Genomic DNA, 5,470 nt, shown 5'->3' on the forward strand with positions numbered 1-5,470 from the left:
TTTTAATGACTAGTATCTGAATATTTCAAGACTCTTGTATTGATGGTTAGCCTAGTAAACTAGCCCCACCCGCCAGCGGCCAAAATCATTTTTGCCTGCGAGTTTGTCTAGCCTTGATCAATGCCCCAGGCCCTTTCACAGTGTAATTAAAATTTGTAGATTAATTAGTTGAATTATCTATGCATTTGTTAGCACATAAAATACAGTTAAGCTGAAATGATCTGTATTGAAATGTCTCCAATCTCTCTCTCCAGGTCTCTTATGTGGGACCCATCTGTACTGGTCTGCAGGTCCTTCATCATCAGTCCATGGATGAATCAAAAAGGGTCAGACTGAAATGAACTCTGAACTGGAAGCAGCTCGCTGGTTTCTGGAGAAAAAAGATCGGAATGAAAAGTTGTTGCTGTTTCTAATGGAGAGAACCTCCATCAGGTCTAACGAAGAAACAAAAAGATTTTCTTTAAAAAAAAAATGTCGACAGACCCTAAAGGAGCCTCCTGAACCAGCTGGACTTTTTAAAAAATGGTCAGTTTGTACAACCGTTGTTCTGAAGTAAATCTTTGTTTTTCTTTCTATTTTGTAAAAATAAAATGAATTTTGGATTTAGATATACCAGCAGGATAGAAACATACCTAGAGGCAAGGCAAAGCAGCCACCAGCACTGACACGAAAGACCTCAGACCTTTCCTTTTTGAGTTTGCTAAGACAAGCTCCTATTTTCTGTGGAAGCAGAGATTTTATTTTGCTCGAATCTCAAAAAGAGATCTTATATCTAGGAATAAAAATACTAAATCAGCCTCTTCTGCTGATCGCCCTTTGGCGAACACCGTTTGAATATTTATGAACCTAAAAGGTTTATTAAAGTATCTATTTTCTTTAATTGTTGAGAATAATTAGGTCTAGCAGAATTGTTTTCTTTTGACCTGAAGCACTGCAGAATCTTAATAACATTTGTAAATGAATGTAATGGCAAGCAGGCAGCCATTATTCAAACTGTCCTTTGTAATGATCCAGTCTAATGATAAATTTAACATGCAGCTCATGTAGAAACGAAACCAGAAGTTGTTCTGAGGTCAGCACTCTGAAGATTGCTTTCTTTTAGTTTATGATTCGTATGTCCCACCCAGAGCAGTTGCTGTATCCATGTTCCTGGATGATAACTGATGTACCTCAATCGCCCCCTGGTTTCGTACAGACATGGACAAAGGTTTTGACTGTGACAAAGATGTTAAGTATTATTGTGTTTTTGTTAACTAGCAACTACATCAAACTTCCACACCTTTGAGGTGAAACTTTAAGGTGTCTATCTCTTGCTCCTGAATCATTAAAAAAACTCTTGAAGGATGGTTGGATTCCACTCCCTTGGATTAAAAAGTATGGAATAAATTTTGTCCCATTATTTTTTATGACACGTTTTGTAAAAATGGAAATACAAAAAAAAATTCAGCTTGAATATTTTCAAATGTATCTATCTAAATGCAATTTAACAGATACATAAAATTTAAATAGATATGCAAATTTAAAAGTACCAAACGTCCAACAAACAGGACATGACAAATAACAGGATAACATAAGCCCTATTTACACTACCCATTTGAAACCGTGCTGAGAACAGTCTGATTACAGTAACTGAGATAACTGTTGAGTGTAAATGGAACGCAACTGAACTGGACCGTGCCAGACAAAACCGAGCCGCACTAAACTGGTACTAATGCAGACCGCGTCATCTGCTATTTACAGTTAGCTGACTCATTTTGTGGGTTTTCCGCTTTGTCCGGCTTTGCAATTCACACATCTCTTCACCTGTTAACAAGACAGAGTTCTTCTCAGAATATTCACAATGAATGACAACAGAAGAGGGTGGTGCGACCAAGGCTCTCAATTAAATCTGGGCGGAGGACGCTATCAAGGCACAGAAATTCATGAATGTTACGGGCGCCGCCATTTTTGTTTGCATTAATCCCGCCTAGTGTCGTGGGCCACCAATAGGAGGCGAGGAATTGTGTTAGCGTGATGTGTTTATGGTCGTAAGAACCAAGCTCGACCCTGTTAATTGATCCAAGCTCAGTTCGAACTCGGGATGGATCGGTTTCAGAGGGCCAGTGTAAATGGGGCAATAGACGGCCTTAAGGAAATGCAGCTTAAAAGGTAGAAATTCCGGCAAATTAATATTGCAACTCAGACCTGTTCTTCATCATAGAAAAATTCAGTATACAGAATGGCCACTCAAATTATGCAATGGTGATCTAACAATAAGGCTACATTATTTCATGCTACACTATGCAAAACTTTGTCTGCACTGATGAAGATTAACTTACTTCCAGCTGCAGTTCAACACCAGCAATAGTTTGCTTTCATGTGACATCACATAGCAGATGGAGGACAGGAAGCACAGAAGCTATGGATTTGTTTATGGCTGCGCCAATCATTTATAACAGAAAAAAGTGGCCATTATGAAGTGCCAAAGGCTTTTGTTCAAACAACCCAAAAAAGTGGATTTTAAATCTGCATTCAATTGGGAGGAGTTGAGTCTGCATACATCACTGTCTGCAGCAGCTACTTCATCACTGGTAGGAAGTGCTAAAGGTTCAATAATGTTCCTGCTAGAGGCTTTTTTACTTAAAAATTACTTCTTAAGCTACCATAATTCTAATATGGACTTCATCAGGAGTTTTCGGGCTGCTTAGCTCCATGTTAAATTGGATAAACTGAGCCCTAATGGTCAATCTCCATTTAATATATGACTTTATGTATTAACACTAATTATTGTGAGCCATGTGATGCTGAGATTCTGGGCCAACCTGCTGACTAGAAAAATTGTAGGTTTCAATGCATCATTTTGTCTTGCTCCAACCCAAATCAGACCAATTTGTTGATGCGCCAACATGCCTGGCAGGAAAGGAAAACACCAGAAAATAGCTGTCCCTCTGTGTTTGTCTATCCTGTGAGTTCTGGATCAGTCTTAGGGTATCTTCCTAGCATTAGAGCAGCAGCTCTGAACCAAACTTTCCCCCAGACGTTTGAATGGGTCCATGTTGTTAAAGTTAACAGTTGTAATCATGACACCTTCTGGTGTTTTTGTCTTGAGATTTCTTTTTTACCTTATAAAATTTTTCTCTTATAGTTACCTGTAAGGCAACTTTTCTGGTTTCCTTTTGTCTCTTGAAACGTGGGAAACTGAGGTTCCACTGGGTTATGCTCTGTTAGACCTTTTTTTTTCTTTCTTCACCAAAACTTCTCAGCATTTCCTTCTTTGCTGTTTACAAATTATTCAACAGAAATCAGAAAAGGAGTTAAAACCAAACTATAGAAGGAAGAAGACATGTACCATTTATTCACTGCAAAATTGTTTGCTAATGGGGAGAATTAAAAATAAATATATGTAAAGACGCCTGTCTCAATTTAATTCAACTTAAAATGTGCTTTTTTTACATAATGCCCTGCCTCTCGGTGTATGCCTTCCATACCTTGTACCTGTCTTGTCTGAAAAGCCCAGCAGGATTTCTTTGTATCCTGAAGCTTACCTCTGGCTCCAGACTTTTAGTAAAAAGGAAAACCCAAAACTCTACTGTCTGGTTTGCTTTTAAGTCTAGCTTGTTTTTTTTTCTTGTTTGTTTCTGGGGAGGTGGGCGATAGTTGGAACCACCTCTTTTTCTAAGTGGTTGAAAAAAGCTCGACTGAACAGAATTAAGTTTTCCTTACCTTGAAACTCTAATATGGCATCTCATTACTAAACAAGGAATGCATGATATTATCGACATGCTGTAGCTGTCAGCCGATTTTAGCTTCCATCAGTATAATTCACCCACTTATAAGGTGTTGAGGCATTGTTTTTGTGACAAAGCTGGCTTCTATGAGCACAGACTCAGAGTCTGTGCCAGTAGAGTAAAATGTTTTCTTGTTGTTGATGTTTTTTTCACTTTTAACAACGGCTGCAATAGCCTTTTTCATTTTATTGAGTGGCTGTTTGTGTTGTTTTTCAATAGCCTTAATCCTTTTCCATATAATGAACACAAAGTTAATTGTCGATTTATGTTTTTTTTTTATAGAATAACATGTTTTCCACCCCATTAATAGCACCCATTCAGAAATAAGTTATTTCATTGGTTTTTGCTAAAGAAGTAATGCCAGAGTTGAGGCCTGCTGGAGCAAAAACATGAATCGATCCAGAGTCCAGTCTGGGATTATTTATACTCTTAGATGGTGACAAGGTGGCAGAATAAGATTATGTTGTTCCGTAAATGCTTAGATTAACTCTTTAAGTTATCATTCAATTAGTGCATGGCATCAACTTCCCTGCTGTTCTCATAAGGTGAGGATGTGATAATAAAAAAGTGGGGGGATTTATGCAAAACATTTGTACATGATAGAAAAAGGCATGCTAGCAATTAGCATGGTATATTGGTGAGGTTGTTTTTGTGTTAACGGACTTCATGGCGCCAAGTTTTAACATTCTTCTATGAGAAAGCAGAACCACCCATTTGCTAACAAAATAAAAAGTCTCTCCTAGTGCTGATTATTGGATTACATTAAAAACAAGCTATTTTACAGTTAGTATCCACTTTACTCGACTGAAGAAACAAATAGTCTGACAGTATGTCAGAGCGACATACCCTGACTTTTAACAGAATTCAGAAGTTTGTGCCAGGGAAGATTGGAAATTCTATGTGTTTCACGTATTCTATTCAGTAGCCTAAAACATCACATCAAACAACACATCAAACAAAATAAGTTCAAGAGTATTTAAGAAAGCATTTTTGTTTATTCAGTCAGCTCTTTAATGGGATAAATTATTAAAGCTATAGAGCAGAGGTCTTCAGCAGGTGGTCCGTGGCCACATTTCTGAGCCAATTGTACTGCATGAGGGTCACAAATGTTTTTGTTGATTAGACTCTTTTTTTTTTTTTTATATTCCCCCCTTAAATTTTTCCACTAAATCAAATGTCTTTAAATACACATTAACATGAATTCAACACACCGAAGTAAACAGATAAATGGAGACAGAAGATGCCTTTCAGTCATCAATGCACACATTCAGTGACACACAGGAAAATGTAAACTTGAGCTGCTGTGGGAAAGGAAGATGCACATGGATTATATATTATATGAAAGTGCTTAACAATTGATTCATCTTCGTTGTGAGAACCTTTCCTGTGTCAGAAGGATGAAGGGTCTATGTCAGAAGTGGGATTCGAACCCACGTCTCCATTAGAGACTGCAACCTGAACACAGCACCTAGGACCTTTCAGCCTTGGACCCTGGTGTATTTGGAGTTGGGGATGTGTACCTTTATTCCCAGGGTACTATCAGCTTCCATTGGACCCCTGCACCCAGAGTAAAGACTATAAATTGTGGTAGAGTATCTAGGGAAGACTGGAAGTTTTGAGCCCTGGTATGCTCAGCACTTACCCAATGAAGTACATGGCTTACCCAAGAGACGTTTGATATTTGAATGGCAGGAAAAGTTTAA

General features: G+C 38.1%; 1 protein-coding gene across 1 annotated transcript in view; it reads left to right on the top strand.

The window, feature by feature from the left end:
* Nucleotides 1–2,136, top strand: part of LOC107102247 (suppressor of cytokine signaling 7-like) — a 25,930-nt gene extending 23,794 nt beyond the window's left edge. Inside the window, exon 10 of the mRNA XM_015401460.1 lies at nt 255–2,136. The gene's annotated coding sequence lies outside the window, so the exon portion shown is untranslated. The remainder of the gene's footprint in view (nt 1–254) is intronic.
* Nucleotides 2,137–5,470: the final 3,334 nt, after the last annotated feature.

This window comes from Cyprinodon variegatus, unplaced genomic scaffold (assembly GCF_000732505.1).
Source record: "Cyprinodon variegatus isolate N-32 unplaced genomic scaffold, C_variegatus-1.0 Scaffold1223, whole genome shotgun sequence".
Taxonomy (NCBI): domain Eukaryota; kingdom Metazoa; phylum Chordata; class Actinopteri; order Cyprinodontiformes; family Cyprinodontidae; genus Cyprinodon; species Cyprinodon variegatus.